The 24,084-nt window shown below is 39.4% G+C and overlaps 1 protein-coding gene and 1 long non-coding RNA gene across 7 annotated transcripts in view; one reads left to right on the top strand and one right to left on the bottom strand.

Annotated features, from left to right (window-relative positions):
- Positions 1 to 24,084, bottom strand: part of LOC138736749 (protein eva-1 homolog C) — a 336,320-nt gene that overhangs the window by 69,261 nt on the left and 242,975 nt on the right. The window lies entirely within an intron of this gene.
- The window catches only part of LOC138736750 (uncharacterized), a 166,563-nt gene that overhangs the window by 126,622 nt on the left and 15,857 nt on the right, over positions 1 to 24,084 (top strand). For 4 of the 6 annotated variants that reach the window (XR_011340551.1, XR_011340549.1, XR_011340553.1 and 1 more), the window contains 2 exons: positions 4,091 to 4,124; positions 13,501 to 13,566. This is a non-coding gene — a long non-coding RNA (uncharacterized lncRNA). Of the gene's footprint in view, positions 1 to 2,940; positions 3,310 to 4,090; positions 4,125 to 13,500; positions 13,567 to 24,084 lie in introns of those variants that run through there. The other 2 variants (XR_011340550.1, XR_011340554.1) reach the window with 2 other exon arrangements.

Raw genomic sequence — 24,084 nt, 5'->3', positions numbered from 1 at the left:
TCTTGCCTCCTCCACCCCTCAATTCCACCCAAACAGCCTCACTGGTCGATCCCTCCATACCATCCTGCCACTTCACGGCAGTAATGTCCTCCTTAACAAGCAGAGCAACTCCTCCTCCTTTTTTACCCCCTGATCTATCACATCTAAAACAAATGTATCCTGGAATATTAAGTTGCCAGTCCTGCCCCTCCTGTAGCCAGGTCTCACTAATTGACACAATATCATGACCCCAAGTATCTATCCATGCTCTCAGCTCATCTACCTTGTTCACTATGCTTCTTGCATTAAAATATATGCATCTCAGAGAATGACCCTCACATATATTCTCTTTTTTACCTTCTACCCTAATCTCCATCCTACCTTTGTTATCTTTTTTATTCCTATCTAGGTAGCCATACTCCCTGGACACTGCTCTCACACTCTGTTCCCCACCCCCCTGCCAAACTAGTTTAAACCTGAGGTTATCTGATGCCTGCATGCCAATTAGCCCAGTGTGAAAGGGACAGAGGATATCCTGGGATCAATTAGTGAGGATAGGCACCCCTCTACCCTGGGATGCCTGATGGTGAGTGTAAAAGGGCGCAGTGAGCTGGTTAACAGTGGTCCTGAATGAATGGCAAAAATGGCTTCTTTAACTGATTTGTGGAACAGCCAATTTACTGGTTAGCCAGTGTGAAAAGGGTTTGTATTTGCCATCATGTACACCACAAAACTGGAGATCAGATAACAGTCAGCAGTGAATGCTGTCCTTCATACTGCTGACTGAATGTCATTAAATGCCAGTGTTTATTCAGCCCATGTTTTTGTTGAAGTTTTACAGGTGTCACTCAAAGAAATATAGGTTCTGCAAATCCTGGGAAAGGGCATAGGTTAGGCTGTAACAACAGGATGATGCTCGTCAACTGAATTTTATTTTCAGATTTAGCACTTAAATATTTTGACAGTGGAAATCTAAATCCAAACTTACAACATTTTCGACACTTTTGTGTAGAGAAACGTATAGAACACAATGATCCCATTCTTAGTTAATCGTGTCACTGGATCATATGATTAACTGTTTTTAAAAAGAATCCCAGAATCTCAACTTTCACAAGTTTCTATTCTTTAACATTTTTTCTAATAAAGAAATTCCCCAACACCATCTGAATCCTCTCCATTTGTTAATGTATCCTTTACTTCATTACTCCCTCAACAGGGAAGTCTCCTACTTTCTTCAACTACTACATCCACCGACAGATTTTTATTCCTGTTCACATTTGTTCTTTCATGGAAATAAAACATTCAAACAAACTAATTAAAATTTGCTGATAATTAATTACAAGCAGAAATAATCAAAGTTGCTGAATACACTAAAATTCAACAAGACCAATGTGGTGTATGTCCTTCCTTTGTTTGTTCATTTTCACAATCTGATCAAAACATTTATTTTAGCAAGCTGAGGAAGAATTTACAAGAGGAATATGGCTGAACAAAACTTAAAAGGCTCGATAGACATTTAATTGGTTGTTTTCTTCGACATAAAGGAAAGAACTTTTAACTGACTCAATCCAGCATAAAGGAAGATCTAACATCAAACATTACACCACAGTAACAAGTCCTTCAGCCAACAATGTGCCATCCTATAAATACTGATCCCCAAAAAAAACTAAACTCTCCCTACCTCATAACCCTCTACTTTTCTTTCATCTTTGTTCTTTCTAAAAGTCCTTTACTTATTCCATCCGCCACCATCACACCTGGCAATGTATTCCAGGCACCCACAACTCTCTGTGTAAAAATCCTTCCTCCCTTCACTATTAACATTGTCCTCTGGTGTTTGCTACTCCGACGCTGGGAAAAAGGTGTTGGTGATCTATCTGGTCTATGCCTCTCATAATCTTGTAGTCCTCCATTAAGTCACCTCTTTGTTCCAGAGAAAAGCCCTAGCTCTGCTAACCTTGCCTCCTGAGATACATTTTCAAATCCAGGCAACATTCTGCTAAATCTTCTCTGCCCACACTCCATAGCTTCCACATCCTTCATGTAATGAGATGAGCAATATTCTAAGTATGGACTCACTGGAAATTTATAGACCTGAAAGAGATTTACAGAGCTGCAATCTCAACCAAGAGATTATTGATGTATCTCTAACTGGAGGAATCAGCCAAACAAGAACTGTCCTCCTAGAAACAGAAGGTGACTCACAGCAGAAGAGGTCAATGCAGAAAGCACTCAACACAATTATGTAAGAAAATGTTAAGTATGGAGAAAGCAGACCCTTTATATGAAGAGACAATCTAAATATAGGATATCTACCCAAAGAAGGAAAAGCTGGCTGACCAAAAAAAAAACTATCAAATAGGTGAATTTCAGGGAGGGTCTTTAGTACTATCTATGGTCCATATCTGTTGCTCTTTCATTATTGTATATTCTGCATTTCATCTCCACCCTTTTAAAGATGTGTACAAAGGCACTTTACAAGCAAATAAACAGCTCCTATTAAAGAGTTGTCCTGAAATCCTAAAAGGGCTCAACAGAACATGTACTTCTAACACTAAATTTAGGACTTCATTTATTTTGATGCACTGGCACACAATTGGAGTGGGAAGATCGAATGCCACATTAAATTATCAAAGGACATGCAAAAAATTACCAAAATATTTAACAGACAAATCAATTTTTAAAATGAGAGGCTGAATAGGAATGGGGCATTGAGGGAAATATTATATTTAACAGGGAGATACAACAGGTGTACATGTCATTGAATGACAAATGAATATTGAAAAAAAGTGTTTTTAATGCAGGAAAAAGAGGATATATTAATATAAAAATCACATTCCAACATTTTAAAAGAACTAGGCTAGACTTAGCAAAGAGATGACAACACGTATTTCATTGTCTCTGAGGGCAAAAAGGGCTCCCAAAGTGCTTCTGGTGATTTAAGCTTCCTGATCATTTCAGAAGTTTGAATTTGGAGTTCGAGTTGCTGATTGAGTGAACAGGAGTCTCTCAGGATGCAGATGCTGCAGGAGTTCTGGAGGTGAATCCATGAAGACTCAGCGTTTCCAAAGGGGCTTTACTTTGTTTATCTTTCTCTTATTATTGGGGGCACTGGGTGATGCCTAATGATTTATCTTTGCTTGCCTTTATATCAGACAAAAGTTGATATAGATGGCACATATTACATGAAAATAAAAGAAGCCTTAATCCTTGATTTAATAAATCAACAAGGTATGATACCAGAGAACCGACACAGTACATCTATTTAAGAGGGTTGATAAAACATTTCCAAAGAAATCTCGATCAGTCTGCTTAAAACAGTGACAAAAATTCCATGACAAAAGCAAATAAACAGCTTCTATTAAGGAAACAACAAAAATTAATGATCAGCTTGGATTTCAAAATTATAAGGTTAGTCATGCAAGTCTGTTCTCTTTTAAAAGAAAACAACTAAGAGTGTACTTAATTATAATGCAATAGATACGACTTATCTGGATTTTCATGAAGCATTCCAGAAGTTGTCCAACAGCTTATCAAAATTTGTAGAGAAAACAAACCTAGAGGATACCTTAAATATGCAGCTCAGGCATCTAGCATACGACTGTATCTTTTAAGTGATCAACTAACATTCCTCCTCTGTCAGTTGCTCATCCAAGCAGTAACTCATTCAAGAATAACCAAAAATAAAATGTTTTCACTGATGAGATTATCATGTAGTTTGAATATTTTAAAATACATTAAATTGCTTCTGTGGAATGGATTGGATTCATAAATTATTGAGAATAAATTCAAAAATGGTTTCCAACTTTTTTAAAAATGGATTTACAGATGCCTTTCTGCAAAAGGAAGGTGACATGTGATGTACTCAGTTTACAAAAAAAAAATATAGTGAACACTAACCATGACTTAGACGTGGTTTTCTAGGTTTGTGTGTCTTGTTCCGATGATCTGATAATTATTAAAAATTATGGAGTTTCGAAAATAATCTTTTCAATCTAGTAATTGCTCTGATTTAATCATTCTCAAGTTTTATAGACAATTTTTGATTTTTGAAGTTTATGCACTAAGGTAAAACTGCTTTTCAATGACTTGCATGCAATTTTTATTTTAGAAGAATTAACAACAGATTTGTGCACAGATAATAGGTCAGTATTTTTTAATATCTATTTTCCATGACATTTAGCTCTTCCAGATTGGATTGTGTGATTGGCCACTTGTGAATTAGGTTAGTAAAATATCATGCCAAGGGCATCAAGTTTCACCATTCTGACAATATTTTATTTTAGTTTTAGATTTACAGTATCATGGACTTGCTGACCTCATAATACCAAACCATTGATTTGTTTATAGTCCTTTGAATGATGTTGTTCAAAAATTAATTCAAGGCAGTGTAAACGAAGAGATTTAGTGATGAGATCTGGAACCAAATGGTCGTGGTGAAACTCAGAAGTAATCTGCACACTAATTCCCAGTGTGGGTGTCACTTGAGAGCACCTTCCACAATTCTGCTGCTGATTAGCCATGTTTTTTAGGAATACGATATACCTGGGAAACATTTCAGTTTGTCAAGTAAATTTCAATGTTGCACCTGTGCTGGAACAACTTAGGTAGAGGCACAGTTAAATCAGAAGCATCTTCAGAACAAGGTGGAATTTATCTGATCCCACAGCTTTTGGTGTACCCCATGATATTACATGATGCAAATCAAATCGACTGTGTACAGGCTTCTGTGACAGCGAGGGCTTCAGGAAAAGGCTAAAATGACCATACCTCGAAGAATTAAATGCTTCAAAATCTCTGAGAAAAAAATACAGTAGGATGCTATAAATGCTGATATAATTACGACATTCAAAAGGGATTTGAACAGATCTACAGATAGGGAGTGTTTAGAAGGACATGGACCAAATGCAGACACATTGGCTAATACAGAATGTCAACAAGGCTGGCATAGACCTTTGTTGATCAATAGGCACCACCAACTTGGGCGCAGACCTATGGTCGCAAGATTTCAAACTGTCAATGGCAGTTGACTGGGCAGCTGGATTCCACTGGAGCACTGCATCTCCCTTCCCTCGCTCCCTGCGGTTCCGCGCCAGTGGCAGAGCTGCCACAGCTTCTGCAGCACCAGCATCAAAAAAAATGTTCTACCTAATCTCTTGGTCAGAGATCGGTAGATTATGTATTCTTTGACCCAGGTACAGTGAAATAAAATATTACAAATTAAAAGAATAAGCAAGGACATGGAAAATAAAGACAAACTAATTAGTTTGTATTAAAGTGAAACTTGATAACTCCATTATTTCTTGGATCTATAGTTTACATGTCAGCTACCAACCAACTTTAAAATCCTGGATTGGCAGAACTAAAGATTGACAGATGTTTCACATCTATCAACCAATCAAGCAAATACTTTGCATCATCATATTAACTAGAAAGCTCTCTAACCCAACAAGAAAGAATGCTCAACATCAGATGTGCAAAGCCTGCTGTCTCAAACAACATTTTACTCTCCCTTGGGGAGCAGCATCTGTCAAATTCCAATCTGTCCTCCCACACTCATGAATCAATTAAAATGCAATCACAAAATAGCTTAGAGTGATTGAAGTCCAGGGAGTGACAAGAGACAGATTGCTTTGAAATTTTGATTGGTTTGATTGTTTTTAATGTCAACTTCAGCGTCTGCTAAATTTACTTGAATAGGCTTGACAGACTTCATCACATTCAAGAAAAACTGTGCATGAATACTTCACATGGGTTATGCTTATCAATGAAACAAAGACTTTATCCAAATACTTTATTCTTATTTACAACCAACATTTAATATTTTTCAACCTACAAATCAGATTTGCTTTCACATGCAAGTGGTGAATGCTAGTGGACAATTCAATATGAATCAGGGGAGATAACATTTTTTTTTAATTTATTTTTCATTTGCATCAAAACATATAAGTATTTATTCATAACATAAGAATAATAAACTATGACTCAAAAAATACAGTTTATATATTCATTTTTAACCCCCACCCACCCCCTCGCCAAAAAAAGAAAAGCCTATCTACTAAACCTTACATTTCAATTAATTAATTGCCATTTCCATAATGATTTTAAATCATAGCTAACTAGGTTGGGTTGGATGGGGATGCTGCAGGAAAAGTCATAGCAAAAAAATCCATGTAGGGTTTCCAAATTTTATCAAATTTTCTGGTTGATTTCGTAAATTATATGTTATTCGCTCTAATGATATACAATTTACTTGAAGTAGGAGAAACAAAAAGGAACTCTGTGGTGACCTGAAAAAAAAAGAGGTTATCATCTGGAGAACCCTACAAAGGGCAAGTTTTGTCAGCAAGACACTGGAGTGGCTGATGGAAGTACATCAATTGTGGATGTCCTGGAATAACAAATCTCTCTCTCTGAAAACCGACAAGAACCTTCCTGAGTGAAAACCATTTACCTTTCAAGCTCCAAAGCCTGGTGAACTTTATAAATGTTAAATTCTGTGCACAGAATAAGAATTGCCTGCAATCAGTGAACTTGGAGGAATGAGAAGTGAGAATGGACTATGAACCAAACACTGAGAATTAGAAGGGGGTTAAGTTTAGTTAAGCAAATCAATAGTGATAAGTTAAAGTTTTATTATATTTTCATGTTTAAAGATAATTAAAAGCAACTTTTGTTTAAGTAACCATTTGTCTTGGTGAATATCTATTGCTGCTGGGTTTGGGGTCCACTGGGCCTGTAACACTGGTAATTTAAAAGTCCTCCCTAACTTTCTTTTTAAATACGATTTAAGTTGATAATAAGAAAAAAAGTGTTATATGGAATATTATATTTTGGTCAAAAGTAAAAAAAAATCCCAAAAAACAGCCCCTTATTTTTTATTCTGCAATTATACTAAACATCGAAATAACGATTATTAACCTTAAAAGGAATTAAAGGATTTTGATTTAATATAATTTTAGCCAACTGATAATTCTTCATTTCTCATTCCATACTTTAAGTATATGCTTCAAAATTGATGAATCCAATTTTCCTTTTAATAATCCCTCATGCCATTTATATAAAATATGTTCAGAATTATGTTCTTCTATTTTACTCATTTCAATTTGCACCAATGCAATCTTTTCATCAGTATGATAACAAGGAGGCAAAAATCGAAGTTGAGCTGCTTTATAATAATTTTTTTAATTGGACTTTGAAGTTCCCCTGATTAAATTTCCATGCTATTTTTCCAATGCCATCCGAGACATTTTATCCTTCCAAATAAATCTTCTAACACTTTTATTTAAATCTTGAAAAAATATTGGTACAAAAATTGGTAAAGATTGAAAAGGTATTGCATTCTAGGAAAGATTTTCATCTACACACAATTAATCCTTCCTTATTAAAGTAACTGGCAAATCTTTCCATCTTGTTAAATCTTCTTTAATTTTCCTCAATAAAGAAATGTTGTCAAATTTAAATTAATTATTTAAATTCTTATCAAGATTAATTCCTCAATACAGTGAAACCTCATTAAAATGTGATTCATTAATTCATGTGTCTGTGGACCCCAAACTGCTGAGGGACAGGCTGAAGACAATCAGTTGGCGACCCAAATCTCCACGCCTGACAGCCCCCTCCCTACAGCCCTACCCCCCAGTGTGATACTTCAGGGCAGGGGATGCCCTGACATCCCATGCCGGCCACCCCTGCCCCTACGTCCTGCGCCAGCTGCCCCGAAGTCCTGCGCCGGCAGCTCCGAAGTCCCGCGCCGGCTGCCCCGAAGTCCCGCGCCGGCTGCCCCGAAGTCCCGCGCCGGCTGCCCCGAAGTCCCGCGCCGGCTGCCCCGAAGTCCCGCGCCGGCTGCCCCGAAGTCCCGCGCCGGCTGCCCCGAAGTCCCGCGCCGGCTGCCCCGAAGTCCCGCGCCGGCTGCCCCGAAGTCCCGCGCCGGCTGCCCCGAAGTCCCGCGCCGGCTGCCCCGAAGTCCCGCGCCGGCTGCCCCGAAGTCCCGCGCCGGCTGCCCCGAAGTCCCGCGCCGGCTGCCCCGAAGTCCCGCGCCGGCTGCCCCGAAGTCCCGCGCCGGCTGCCCCGAAGTCCCGCGCCGGCTGCCCCGAAGTCCCGCGCCGGCTGCCCCGAAGTCCCGCGCCGGCTGCCCCGAAGTCCCGCGCCGGCTGCCCCGAAGTCCCGCGCCGGCTGCCCCGAAGTCCCGCGCCGGCTGCCCCGAAGTCCCGCGCCGGCTGCCCCGAAGTCCCGCGCCGGCTGCCCCGAAGTCCCGCGCCGGCTGCCCCGAAGTCCCGCGCCGGCTGCCCCGAAGTCCCGCGCCGGCTGCCCCGAAGTCCCGCGCCGGCTGCCCCGAAGTCCCGCGCCGGCTGCCCCGAAGTCCCGCGCCGGCTGCCCCGAAGTCCCGCGCCGGCTGCCCCGAAGTCCCGCGCCGGCTGCCCCGAAGTCCCGCGCCGGCTGCCCCGAAGTCCCGCGCCGGCTGCCCCGAAGTCCCGCGCCGGCTGCCCCGAAGTCCCGCGCCGGCTGCCCCGAAGTCCCGCGCCGGCTGCCCCGAAGTCCCGCGCCTGCTGCCCCGAAGTCCCGCGCCTGCTGCCCCGAAGTCCCGCGCCTGCTGCCCCGAAGTCCCGCGCCTGCTGCCCCGAAGTCCCGCGCCTGCTGCCCCGAAGTCCCGCGCCTGCTGCCCCGAAGTCCCGCGCCTGCTGCCCCGAAGTCCCGCGCCTGCTGCCCCGAAGTCCCGCGCCTGCTGCCCCGAAGTCCCGCGCCTGCTGCCCCGAAGTCCCGCGCCTGCTGCCCCGAAGTCCCGCGCCTGCTGCCCCGAAGTCCCGCGCCTGCTGCCCCGAAGTCCCGCGCCTGCTGCCCCGAAGTCCCGCGCCTGCTGCCCCGAAGTCCCGCGCCTGCTGCCCCGAAGTCCCGCGCCTGCTGCCCCGAAGTCCCGCGCCTGCTGCCCCGAAGTCCCGCGCCTGCTGCCCCGAAGTCCCGCGCCTGCTGCCCCGAAGTGCCGCGCCTGCTGCCCCGAAGTGCCGCGCCTGCTGCCCCGAAGTCCCGCGCCTGCTGCCCCGAAGTCCCGCGCCTGCTGCCCCGAAGTCCCGCGCCTGCTGCCCCGAAGTCCCGCGCCTGCTGCCCCGAAGTCCCGCGCCTGCTGCCCCGAAGTCCCGCGCCTGCTGCCCCGAAGTCCCGCGCCTGCTGCCCCGAAGTCCCGCGCCTGCGGGTTATAAAGGTTCTATAGCTAATGCAAATAAAAATGGAGATAATGGACATTTTTGTCTAGGTGATCTTTCCAACAAAAAAGATTTTGGAGTATATAATACTTTGGAGTATTATATAATTCGCTTATCCAATTTATAAAATTTGTCAGAATTCCAAAGACTTTAGTACTTTAAATAAATAATCTCATTCTAATCTATCAATTGCCTTTTCTGCATCTATTGCTAAAGCCACTGATGGGTATTTTTCTTTTCTTATAATCTTATCTATTAACTTAAAAATCTAACAATATTATCTGCTGATCTTATATTTTTAATAAAACCAGTTTGGTCCATATTAATCAATTTATGTAAACATTTAGCTAATCTATTAGCTATTAGTTTGGATAAAATTTTATAATCAGTATTCAATAGTGAACTATATGAAGGTGGAAGCAAAGGATTCTTCCTTTTTTTGAAATAACTGTTATTAATGCAATTTTAAATGACTCAGTCCCAAAGATCTTCCATTTGATCTAACAACCCCACTAATATTGGAATTAATAACTCTTTAATTTTATTTAGAAAACTCCGGAGAGAAACCATCCTCCCCTGGAGCCTTATTGTTTGGTAAAGGCATCAATATATCATATAATTCTGTAAATGAATGTGTTAATTCTGTCTTTTCTTCTATGTCTAACTGTGGTAAAGTAATTCATCTATTTTACCCCATCTTTCAAATATTCCAATTTGTATAATTGCTTATAAAATGTCATAAACACATCATTAATACCTTGTGTTTTATAATTAAGATAACCCAAACATTTTTTATAGCTACTATTGTTCTCATTAGTTGTTCAGTCTTCAATTGCCATGCTAAAATTTTATGTGCTCAATCTCCCAATTCGCAATATTTTTGTCGGGTTCATCTTACATCCCTCTCTACTCTATATACTTGTATTGGGCTTCAATTTTTAACAATCCAATATTTTCCTTTGTTCATCATTCCCTCAATTTTGCAATTCTTTTTCCATCTTTACTATTTCCTTTTCCAAAGATTTAACTTCAGACATGCATTATTTTTTAACCTAAGCTGTATTACTTATTTATCCTCTTAAATAATCTTTCAAAGAATCCCATACCACAACCTTATTAGTTACAGAATGTTCATTTAGGTCCATAAAAAGTTTTATCTGTTGCCTTAAAAATACACAAAAATCTTTCCTTTTCATCAATGCTGCATTAAACCTCCATCTCTAATCTATATTTTGCTCCTCCTCCATTAAAATTGACATAGCTAAAGGTGAATGGTTAGACAATATCCTTGCTTGATATTCAATATTATGAACTCTTGTCTGGAGTTGAAAGGTGATTAAAAGCATATCTATATGGGAATATGTCTTATGCCTATAAGAATAAAATGAATAATCTCTAATATCAGGATGCATCTTCCTACAACTATCAACAAGTTTCACTTCATTCATAAAATTTTCACATCTTTTGTTACCTTATTCTTAACAATAATTCCTCCTGATCTATCCAACTTGGAATCAAAGGTAAAATTAGTTTCGTCCCATAATAATTTTCCCTTTTGCATTAGCTAACTGCATAAAAACATCATCTACATTTGGTGCATATATATTCATGGTCCAATATTCAGAATATATTTTGCAATTTATCATCACATACCTCCCCATTTTACCAGTCATTACATCCAATATTTCAATTGGTAAACATTTATTTATTAATATTATTACTCCTCTAGCTTGAGAATTAAATGAAGAAGAGAATACTCCTCCTACCCAATCTTTCTTTAGTTTCAATATGTTCTATTTCCGTTAAAGAGTTTCTCGTGTAAAAGCCACATCTACTTTAATTTTTTTTCACATAATTCAATAACCTTTTTCTCCATCGGATTCTGAATTCCATTAATATTAATACTAATAAATGACAATTTCCCTGCCATTAGACATCAAAATTAAAACCTATATCCATCCAGTGTCCCCCTCCATCCCCCTATCCAACCCAACCCTTCCAATATATCTTATATCTATAAACAGGCTAAGAACCAAAAAAAAAGAAAGGAAGAAAAAAAGAAAAGATTGGTTAACCCCTGAGGTGCTCCAATCTATATTACCCTGATCTGTACGAGATGCAAAACTAGTCGCATTAGTGCCCTAGCGTAGTGGCCAGTGTCACATTCCCCTCTAACTTACTTGAAACATCATACCATTCCCTTACTATAAACTTATCAATATACCTTTTAATACTTTAAACTTATCCAGTATATTAGATCATGCACAATGTAGGTTAAACCTTCCTCTCCTTTTAAACTCTCTCGAAACTTGATGTATTTTCAGTTACAGCAAAACCTCTCAGTTATATAACACATTCAAGTATCCACAACTTTAACAGGCAATGAATTTGCTTCATTAGGCTCTGTAAAAAATTTATTCCTCCCTCCCGGGGTGAATACTTTCAAAACAGCTGGATATCTCAAAATAAAGGCATAGCCTTTTTTCCACAATACATCTATAACCAGATTAAACTCCTTTCTCTTTTTCAACAAATCAAAATTTGTATCTGAATAATTTCCATTAAAGTCAAAGGTATTTGTTTTTCTTTAGCTTGTTTTGCTGCCAGCTCCAATATCTTCTCTCTTACTTCATATCAAAGAATCTGACAAGTTTTGGATGGTACCTTTGGTCAGCCTGAGGTTTAGGTCTCAGTGCCCTATGGGCTTGTTCTATCTCCAAGCCACCTTGAAATGCAGCCTGATCCAAAGATGCCAGTATCCATAGTTGCAAAAAAATTTCAAGTTTTTACCTTCGTCCCTTTCTTCAAGTCCAAGAAACTTAATGTTATTTCATCTACTGAAATTTTCCAAAATATCTTTTTTTTGCATTAGCTGATCATGCTTGTCAGCTGCCTCTTCTTGTGCTTTCATTTGAATCTCGATTCCCATTAATTTTTCCATCCAGTATTTCAAATCTAATGTCCACTTGTTGCATTAATCTTTCCATCTTGTCACCATTCTTCCTTACTTAATACTTTCAGTTAATACTTCATTGGATTGTCGAAAAAAATCTAACATTTGTTTTAATTCACCAGAAGATAAAGAAGTTTCTGCATCTTTTTCTGCTTTTTTCTTGATTGTAGGTCATTCTTATTCTTTGCTTTTCCAGGTCTTCTTCTTCATTACTGGAACTGTGAGTGTCTGGAATCTTTTTTAAAATTTCCTCTGTTTCTTTTTGTGCTCTGCACATGCGTGAGGAGTTGCGCCTGCGCAGTCACTTCTTCACCTGATGTCGGCGGCCACTGTCAGAGTAGACCCTATGCAGCAGTGTCCAAGATCTATTATGAGCCCAGAAGACCCCAAAACCCAGCAGCAATAGATATTCACCAAGGAAAATGGTTATTTAAACAAAAGTTACTTTTAATGATCTTTAAACATGAAAACAGAATCACACATTAACTTATCACTATTGACTTAACTAACCTAACTCAACCCCCTTCTAATACTAAGCGCACATGTATGTAATGTGTGTGTAAGTTCAGAAAAGTTATTTAATTCACAGTCCAATCTTGCTTCTCGTTCCTCCAAGTTCACTGGTTGCAGGCAAATCTTATACTGTGCACAGAATTTAACATTTATAAAGTTCACCAGGGTTTGATGCTTGAAAGGTAAATGGTTACCACTCAGGAAGGTTCTTGTCGGTTTTCAGAAAGAAATTTGTTGTACAATAGACAACCAGCCACTTCAGTGTCTTGCCGAAGAAACTTGCCCCCTCAGGGTTCTCCAGATGATAACCTCTTTCTTTCAGATCACCACAGAGTCCCTTTTTGTTTCTCCTATTTCAAGTGAAACATTAGACAGCCAGTCCTCTCCTCTTGCATGAACCACAAGGGCTTTGACCAGGCTGAACTAAGCACTCACAACCCATCTTTCAAATGGGGTTTTCCACAAACTTGCTAGCTTGTCCTGTTCCAGTCTCAGCTATTGTTACTGTCTGCAACACTGTAGAACTGATCTCTCTCTCTCTTATAGAGAAAGCCTGTTTGACTCTCTCTGCTTGCAAAACCACATGACCCTCCTAGAACAGCAGGTTCCATTCTACACTGTCTGCAGCTCTGACAAGCTCTTTCATCTGTTGCATTTTTGTAAACAACAAGCCATTGGTGAAATCTCTTGGGCACTCTCCAAAGCTTTTGCAAAGCCTTTGAGGTCCCAATATGTCTAGCATTAGCAGAGCTCCAGTATTTTAAATAAGATCTGTTTTAAAGTTTTTGTATGTGACCTACACTAACAAACCCTGCCCAATTTATCTCCCAAAAACATATCTATATTTTGGCACAGGTCTCCTTGGCTTCTGGCCTCTCTCCTTTGGATCCTACCTTACGGACAGCTCCAGGATCCTTTCAGGTAGGCCTCTCTTCCTTTTCTAGTTCCTTTTCTTGTTCAATTTCTTGTACAGCAGCAAGGCCTTTATCCTTCTTTGGTGGCATTGTTGATGTCTTCTATGATTTTCAGATAGTTCTTTCAGTAACTTTTATAGCCTTTTTTGTTTCTTTTTCTCATCTCTTTTGAGGAGAGCAGGGATTATCAGTCTAACCCAATGTCATCACATGGCATGCCCGAGGGGAGATAACTTGATGGACAGGCCAATTGTCAATGAGTGCATTGGTTGAGTATTACGTGCAATTATCTTTAGCCTGGTTTGTCAAATCAATGACCCATTTCTGCCTTCCCAACATCATGGAAGCCAATCGTCAGACAATTCAATTCATATATTAAGCCTAAACATGCTTGATATAGGAAAAGGTGGGGTCTCAATCACAGTACTGAAAATTTGCTCTCTCGAATTAGCCAAGATATTCCCAAGCTCTTGAATCTATTCAATAATACAAAGCCAATTAGTCTTGCCAACATAAAGCAGCGCAATTGCAAACTAGCTGATAATTATCTCCACTGACCTGTCAACCATAAGTAAATATGACAAAAGCAATATTTGACAGTATTATCCTCAAAAACATCCATAATGACATATTCTTTGCATTCTACCAGGACATCCACATTTAATGACCATCTTGGTCCAAAAATAAACTAGACATTACAGGGCAGCATTTGATCAAGTGAAGCATCAATGGGTCAAAACTAAACTAATAGGAATCAGGGGGCATCTCTGCTGGCTATGAGTCATTCTTCGTACAAGGAAAGATTATTGTGTTTGTTACAGGTCAATCATCTCAGCCACAGGAGTTATTGGAATATTTTGGGGCAGTGTCACAGGTTCAATAGCATTCAGCAACTTCATCAATCATCCATTTTTACTACCCCCCCCCATCAGAATGTCAGAAGTGCCAATGTTCCTTATAATTTGCACAGCATTCAGTTCCATCACATCAACTCAGATAATGAAGCAGCATATACCTCTATGGGTTTCACACTGACTTGTGATGAGTTTGATTTGCATCTGACAGAATGACTACTTCCATCAGATAATTCTCCTCATCCATCCATCCTTGTCTTTGATTAACATTAATATTGTTGATTATCCAAATTATCAAAAAGTTGGGGGAGGGGGAGTTATCACAATTGGTCAAGTACTGAATTACACCAGCCAGATCAATAATATATGAGCATGTCACTAGGCTAGGTATTCTGTGGAGAGTAACTTACCTCCGGACTTTCCAAGGTTTTTCCACTATCTGCAAGACACAAGTCAGGAGGATGATGGAATGAGTTTGCCAGGATGAACAAAATTCAAAGTAAATTGCTCAACTGATTGGCATCCTAACCACCACCATAATTACTCATTTCCTCTGACATTGTTGCAGTGTGTACTTTCTACAAAATGTACTATCATGACCAGCTCAACAGCATCTGCTTGAAATGAGCAATGGTAAGAACATGGGAGCACTAAATACCTCCAATGGACACATGATCTGCACTTGGAACTACTACTTCACCATTGTTAAAAAAATATCCTGAAATCAACTTCATAAATAGATGCAGCTGTTTCAAGAAACATGTAACCACAACAATTACAAGAAAAAAATGCCAACAATATTCAAATCTTCTGAAATGTTCCAAATTCTTCCAAAGCTTGCTGGACTGTATTAACCTGCCAAGGATAATGGTGCAGATTTTAGAATCAAAGATTTACAGCTCAGGCCATTTAGCCCAATGTATTAATGCTGGTTTTAAAAGAAAAAGTTTCTCAGACTCATCCCACCTTCCCTCCCCAGTATAAAGCCCTGCAGGTCAAAGCATTTGAAGTACTCATCCAGTACTGTTCAAAAGTGACAAGGGTTACTGCTTTTATTTCTGATAGACAGTTTAAGACCCCTATCATAATCCTACCAGTTGCTTTAAATCTTTGTCCTCTGATAAGGGAAAGAGGTCTTTTCTACTTAACGTACACAGCCTTTCACATTTGTATTACCCTAATTAAATGGCCCAAGGAAAGAAACAGCAGGCCAATCCAATTTCTCATTGCTAAAACTTTGCTGTCCTCGAGCATTATAAATACTGTCAGCACCCTCTGCAATATAAAAACACATCTCATGCAAGGTGTTGACCGAACTGTTCACAGTACAAGTTATGCCCCAAATTGTATTGTTCAGAATTCTCGCATAACTTCCTCTTGTATTCTGTCTTAGCTAATAATCATCTCATTAATGTGTCCTGCTAACCAAGGATCAGTGCAGATACACTGCAAAGTCCATCTAATTATACCAATCTATCTCAACACTATTTTCTTACTCTGTTCCAGTATTGCTCAATTCAACAATGTCCAAACACCTTTTGATTTCTGGTTTTTTTTTAAATTGTAATCAATGACTGTGCCTTCACAGTTCTCCGAATTAATTTTTTTTTAAAAATCGCTACCCTTTGTGTGAAGGAATTTCTCTTCATGTCAATCCTAAATGGCTTGCCATTTGTTTTCAGACTTTCAGCAAGGGGAAAATATCTATCCCACATCTACCTTGTTGATTCCTTGAAGAATTTTGTGCATTTTAATTTGGTCATTCCTCAGTGAATAGAGCCCCTGCCGAATCAATCTCTCCTTGGAGTTCAGACCTCTTACCTCAGGAATTAGCCTTTTGAACCTTCGCTGCATTTCCTTTTATAGAAAGCTCCCTGCTCTTTGAGATTTTTATAACTGACCTGGATGAAGAGGCAGAAGGATGGGTCAGTAAGTTCGTGAATGACACAATGGAGGGAGGAATTGTGGATGGAGCTGAAAGTTGTCGAAGGTTAAAAGACGATATAGACAGGACGCAGAGTTGAACACAGAAGTGGCAGATAAATGTGAGGTGATGCATTTTGGAAGGACAAACCAGAAGGCTGAGTATAGGGTTAATGGTGTGAATGAATAGTGCCTTGGGGTTCAAAGTCAAACATCCCTCAAAGTTGAATTCAGGAGTAGAGAGGTCATGTTACAACTCTACAAATCTTTGGTAAAGCCACACTTAGAGTCTTGTGTTCAGTTCTGGTCACTTCATTATAGGAAGGATGTGGAAGCTATGGTGAGGGCGCATAGGTGATTTACCAGGATGTTGTCTGAATTGGAAAACATGGTTTGAGGCAAGATTAGCAGAGCTGGGATTTTTCTCTTTGGAGTGTAGAAGGTTGAGAGAAGACTTGATAGAGGTCTATAAGATTATGAGATGCATTGATAGGGTGGACAGTCAGCACCTGTTTCCCAGGGGAGGATTACCAAATACCAGAGAACATGTGTACAAAGTTAAGGGAGGGAAGTTTAGGGGAGACATCAGGGATTTTTTTGTTAATACTGCAGAGTTGTGGGAGCCTTGAATGCCTTACCGGGGATGATGGTGGAAACTGAAACATGGAGGGCATTTAAGAGGCTCTTAGACAGACATATGGATGAAAGAAAAATAGAGGGTTTATGGAATAGGGAGTGTTTAGTACTTTTTTCAGATGGAAGGGCCTGTACTGTGCTGTATTGTTCTAAGTATATCCTTCCTCAGGAAAGGAGAACAGCTCTACACAATACTCCAGGTATTATCTCACCAAGACCCTATATAACTGCATTGAGACTATTCTACTTAAATTTTCATGTAATCGACAGAGAATTTGCCTACCTAATCTTTGCTGCACCTACATGTTAGATTTTAGTGAGTTACATGCAAGAATGTCTAGATTGATTTCCTAACTTCTCAAGTTTAAAAAAGCTCAGTATTTGTTTTCTTTTCCACCTTACATTTCTCCACATGGTACTCAATCTGCCATGTTGTTTCCTCATCATTTCAGCTGGCCTTTTATCACTTCAACCATTTTCACATACCCATCACTTCCCATTTTACCCAAACATTTCATGACAAACTTGAGAATGTTACATTTGATTTCCTCAGCCAAATTACTGATATATATTGGGAATATTTGAATTTCAAGTACAGATTTCCACAGTGCCCCATTTTTGTTATCTTGAGCTGAATTTAGCTTTTTAACATGTTTATTTCATTCTGATCCTACCTGACTTTGTTTCTGCTATCTACTTATTTTGTTTATTATACTTGTAACTTCCACTCTCTTTCCTGCTTTTTCCTCATTACTTCTACAGTAAGATTACAATCTTTGAGGTTCTACTTAAAATCTGCCCCTAACATTTGTCTCCTGTCTCAGAGACCAGAATTCTCACACTTGTCAAATCTCTCCACTGTCTCACCTCCGTTAAGCTTCGTCTGTTTGACCAATTTTCCTGACATCTACATTCTTTCCACAACAGTCTGTGAAAATCCCTTATTTTGATTGCTCCAACATCAGTGGTTTCAAGAGGCTATAACCACTGGAATTTCCCTCTCTATTCACCTCTTCTTTTTTCCCCCTAAAAGAAACTAAAATCTACTTCATTATGCATGACCATGGTAATCTATCCTTACACCACCTTGTGCATTAGTGTGTCAAATTTTGTCAAAATGCTTGGGATGCTAAAGGCACAATATAAATGGAAATTATTGTTAGAGTGGAAAAAGTTACAAACCAGAAGCCTCAGAGCAGGGGGAAGATTATCATATTTGTGCAGGAGATAGGAAGGGATAGACATGGTTAGGCATGGTCAAAAAAAAACAGGCAGGGTGAATGAAGATCAAAGACACCATGTGGAAGGATGTCCATCCACAGGAGGTTGATGAAGGTACACTTAATCTAATAGATCAGCAAAACCATAGTCACTGGTTCCAGAAGTCCACATTTCCTTTCAACCATCAAATTTCTAAGGTCTAGACTATTAAATAAACACATCAAATTGTAGATGAGACCATCAGCTTCATTACAATACGCAAGTTATCAGCCCACTTTCTGGAAGTATAGTTATTGCCCTCTTTCCAACCTACGCCATATTAAATGCAAACATAGATGGGTTGAAGATAGAACTATTTTGTTTTATTTTAGTTTGCATCTTTATTTGCCAAGCATCTAATTTTATTGCAATGGAAGTCATATAGGTGTCTCTCCATTTCACAATGGATTAAAGACATTATTTTTTTCCATCAAACTGGAAAAAAAACAAATACATATTAAGAAGGTCCATTGCAATTTTGTTTTCATAAATGGCAACCACTTATGCATCATTTCTCTGAAGTACAAGTGCTATGGAGTAAATGTTTAATTGTGTGGTGTATGTGTTAGCATAATCAGTCACAATCTGATGATACTGTCAGCAAAAGTGCCAGGGAGTGGTGGGTCTGGCTGTGTATCTGAGGGTGTATGTGAATTTTTTTTTTTGTTTGTTTGTTTGTTTTTGGGGTTTTTTGTCTTGTAAAAAAATGGGTACAATGTAAACAAAGTTGTTTGATGCTCAATAAATACATTTTGGAAGCAGGAACAATAACTTGCACGAACATTTAATATATCTCAGTCAGCGCCTCAAGGTTAAATTACTTGTATAATTTCTGTGCTTTTTGTTCCCATTTTAAAACCTGCACAGTGTTATAACTCAGGTGGGAACGCAATGCAAAAACCATAAATGAAGTTGGGATGTAAGAGTTCATTATGTCCATAAATACGGAGGCACAAAGATACTGTACACAAGATACGCCATCTATTATAGTATAAATTAAAATCACCAAAAGATGCCATGAGACAGAAAAGGGGGTAATAAATTTTAAAGTGCAGGTATACCCTCAAAATTTGCCTTTACAAAGAAACCTGTGTTTGCTCTCTGAATGAAATTTGAATGGGTTTTGAATGAGTCCTTGTTTTTATGAAAATATCCTTCAGTAGTAGTGAAATGGTCTCTGCTTTACATCATTTCAGCTTACAAAAGATTTCATAGCAATGCTCTAGTTTCATAAACAGTACCTATATAGATACATAAATATTCAAAACTGCAGTTAGTGCAAAAAAGTGATGTTTCAACCATGTAGATAGATCATTTGGAGGTGCCAGAGTAGTTTGTGGTTAGGGTTAGGGTAGTCCAGGAAGATTCAAGAGCCTGATAGCCTTTGAAAAAACTGTTCTTGAATCTAGAGGTCCTGGACTTCAAGCTTGTACTTTCTGCCCAAAGGTAGCAGTGATAAGAAGTTGTGACCAGAGTGATAGAGGTCCTTTATGATGTTGGCTGCCTTCTTGAGGCAGTGCCTCTCATAGATAACTGCAATGAATAGGAGATGGCTTCCCAAGATGGATCGATCCTTGGTTTGTCACTCTGTAGCCTTTTGCATTCCTGGGCACGAGTTTACAAACAAGCCTATGAATACGACCAGTCAGTACATTTCCCACAGTACACCTACAGAATGGAGTTGACAGCATTCTGAATCTCCTCAAAATTCTTGGAAAGTAAGTGTTGGTTGCCTTCTGCATGGTTGCTTTTTTCACAGTTGCCTCAATCAGCTGGTTCTAGAAGAGGTCTGCTGACATTTAACTCCCATGAATCTCACATTACTAACCCTCTCCATCACTATCCTGTCAATTCTAAAGTCCAAAATATGCGCCTTGATCTTGCTGACATTGAGAGCAGAATTGCTATTCTAACTCAACATCACCCATTATTTGGCCATCGGTGGTGGTTTCAGTAAATTTATAAATTACTTTGTAGCTGAACTTGGCTACGTAATTGTGAGCGTAAAGGAAATACAGCTGAACATCAAGCATGTAGCCTTGAAGTGCTCATCTTAATGGTCAGCAAGGAGAAGGGGATTGTAGGCATCCAGAATCTGCCAAAAACAAATCCATTCATTCCTCTAAAGAACAAGGCATGTAACATCCCATAAAGAGGAGGTCCTTGTCTCTGGCAAAGCATTGCGTGGCTGCTGCATTCTGAGAACCCAGGCTGTCAAAAGAAAAAAGCAAATAAATGGCAGATTTAAGTGAACCAATTTTTTTTTCAAAAAAAAGGAAATGTTGAGGATGCATTTGATGAAGGATCTGAGACCTGAAATGTCAATTAATATTCTCTCCACACATGTTGCACGAGGGGCTGAATACATCCAACAATCTCTAAATTTGTTAAGTGGAAAATCTAAGCTCCATTTCAGAATCCAGAATTGCAGTGCAACCTGAACTCTGGAACACTTTACTAGCAGGTGTAAAGTTATTAACCCTCTGCCCGTGGAGAAGAGCTGGCACTGAAAAGCATTACTTCCATGTATTGGAGATACCATGAGGCCAGATATAAATGCACTACAGCACCGCACAAACCACTTATCAAACGCCTTTGTCCAAGCCTTTCCTTCCCTATATGTGGAAGAATCTGCATTTCCCACATTGGTCTCATTCGTTATCCCACATCAATCGAAGAGAAAGCAAATCACCTTCAATCCCAAGAGATGGTATCTGATTCTCCATTGCACAGCATATTTTCAGGACACATCCTTGTGATTGATTTACTCTCTGTTGAATGACTTACAGCAGTGATATGAATATCTACAGCCAGCTGCATTCCACTACAGTAAAGGTACTTATGACATGTCTTTTGCTGGTCCACTTTATCAGACCTCAAGTATTAATGATATTTTGACAGTCTAATAATTGTGATTGATCAGTTAATCTTGCAAGGTCCTGATACAACAGCAAACTCAGATCTGAACTTGACTATTGATTTTCTCTCTTTCTATCTTGAAGTTACTGATGCACTAAAAAAATTAGAATTTTTGGCACCATTCTTCCATTTTACTTAATTAAGGAATCAGTCTCTGTGAATGTTGTCATTGAGTGTCAGCAATCTATTTCATCCAAACAGGAAAACTTTACAACCAAGCCCATACACGCATGAGATGACAATAGGAACATATCCCTGCCTCCTCCAATTTTGTACTATTGATGTGATCCTGTCATGGCCTCAATTCATGTACAAGTCATTTGTAGTTTTTTTTTTAATTTACAGTGAATAATTCACTTCCTGTTTCACTCTCTCTATCACCAATCCCACAATCTCTTCAACTTCCCGGTTTCTATCACTCACATACACTCTGGAAGCTACTTGCAGTGTCCCATTAACTTACATGCCTTTGGAATGTGGATGGAAACTGGAGCATCCAGAGGAAACATGCAGGGAGAACATGCAAACACCAAACAGATAGCACCCAGGTCAGGATTAAACCAAGGACTCTGGTGCTATGAGACAGCAGAACACTACTGAGCCCTTCCACAATTTTTTTTTTTAGGTCAAAATTTTTTTTAAAGTTAGCAATATGATCCCATGAATATGCAAACTAAATGAGTATACCTGTTACTAATGGTCTTCTTTCCTCTTAAGGGTATTGCAGTGGTACTATTTTAAAAGCGTAAATATCAGGTTATAGAAGGTGGGATCAATTACCCCAAAAATCAAAGAAAATTTGCAGGGGTTTTGGGAGGAGGACAGGGAGGGTAGTGTGTTGAGATTTCTGGAGATGTTGATCACAGTTGGAAAAGGGGAGAAGCACTACAGGAAGATCCAAGTTTCTTTGTGGAGCACAAGCAGCATATAAACTGCTCCTTTGAATCCTTCCTAAAATTGAATGAAAACAGCAAAGATTAACCTATGTGAGCGATTCACGCTGTAATCCTATCAATGCAATTGGCAGCAAAAAATAAATCATGCCAGACTTCAAATATTATATTCAAACTCTGAAATGAGTGGTATAGCAGTTAGTGCAGCCCTATTTCAGTACTAGCCACCTGGGTTCAAATCCGGCGCTATCTCTTTGTACATTCTCCCCTTGTCTGCGTGGGTTTTTGTAGGTGCTCTGGTGTCCTCCACCATTCAAAACGCATGGGGATTTGAGGTTGATTCGAGTATTTGGGGGCCACAGGTTCTTGTTACCGTTCTGAACCTCCAAAATAATCTAAATACTGTAGAGGTCCCGAGACTGCTGTATCCTCCCCAGAATTGCAACAGTGGCGGAGAATGTTTGTCTGAAGAGCTGGATGATGCACCCCCCGAGCCATGATTTTTTACAACCTGTGGCACTCCACATTGAACTAGCAAGAATAAAACTGAATCAAATATCAAAAGTGGCTGCAAATCTATAAATGAAATTGATGTTATAGATCTGTGCCTTTTAAAAACATTTGAGAAATCATATCTTGTACTGTCCATGGAAGGAATTTCTTGCATTCCATATCGAACGACAATTCATATGTAACTGATCCCACTTCAAAAAAAGTACTGGATCTAAAAGACACACGCCCCCATTCTTTCCTGGAAACATGAGAAGGAAGGAGTTTCAGTGAAACATCATGACTCACAAGAGAAACTTCGGCCATTATGAAAGAACATTAAGTGACTCAGTAACACAAAGCTAAAAGTCTTTGATCTGTGAAGGTTAAGAAATCTATAATTTCAGGGTTGAGTTAACAATGTTCTGAGTTTTATGCGACATTGTTACTTCAAGCAGCATCTGTCTAGAAAGAATTAATTAGATTGGCAACCAAAGAATTTCTCCACCTACACACACACACACACACACACACACACACACCATTTATTATTGGTCAGCTTCAATTTAACATTTCAACCCACGTTTCCGGAAAGTCAAGCGTGGAAAAAAAGCTCTTAAATCATTTGCTGCCAGTTGGATTTTACCAATTCCCTTCCAACTTTAAAATATAATGAGGCCCCTTGTGTAGCAATAAAGCAGCAATTCTTTCATTCTTCTATCTGAAGTACTGGAACATGTGAAGGTGAATGAAGGATGTCAGTAACAATGAGAGACCTTCTATCAATCTGGAATTTCTGCTTTGAGGTTTTCAGAACAAGCAAGAAGTAGCTGATTGTTTTGTGTTGCACTTTAATTAAAGTTCCTTCTTTCCTTTCAATTAACAATCAATAGATGTTATTTAATTATTTTTTGTGGCTGCTTCACTTACCAAATTTTGTTCACTATTAAAAGTCACTGTCGATTCTTTGCGGCATTGAAAAAGTGATGACATCAGCAAAATTAAAGTTAAAAGTCTGAAATCAATTGACACCTCAGTGGAGTTTCAACAATTTTAATAATTCCAGCGATATGATGAGGTAAACTTATCCTGGGTTAATACAGCAAGTTCAAAAATCTTTTCAACATTGATATCCTGGCTATTATGGCTCCTGTTTGAGCCTCAATAGCACAACCCAAAGGACTTTGTGAGATCAGCCTGTGCTGCACTGATTATACAGATATACCTTGATTAGCACTTGTATTATTGATATGGAACAGGATGCCACTTACTTTCATGATGGAAAAGATTGGCTCCAAGCTCCAAATAAGTTTGGAGTTAGACTCTGCCTTGCTCTTTGTTATTACTTGCGGGATCCCAGAACAGTGAGTTGCAATGTTCTAATCTTGCACAAGGTCATAGAGTCACACACCACTTGGACCATCTCAACCAAAATAGAACACGACAGCACAGTATTGGCCTTTCAACCCACAATGTGGAGGCAACTGACAGAAACTTACTTAACAAACTAAACCTTCCCTACCTTATACCCATAAACCCATTTTTCTTGTA

The sequence above is a fragment of the Narcine bancroftii genome, chromosome 6, assembly GCF_036971445.1.
Source record: "Narcine bancroftii isolate sNarBan1 chromosome 6, sNarBan1.hap1, whole genome shotgun sequence".
NCBI classification, from domain to species: Eukaryota; Metazoa; Chordata; class Chondrichthyes; order Torpediniformes; family Narcinidae; genus Narcine; species Narcine bancroftii.
The sequence above is the reverse complement of the archived record's forward strand: the minus strand, read 5'-3'. Positions and strand labels throughout refer to the sequence as shown.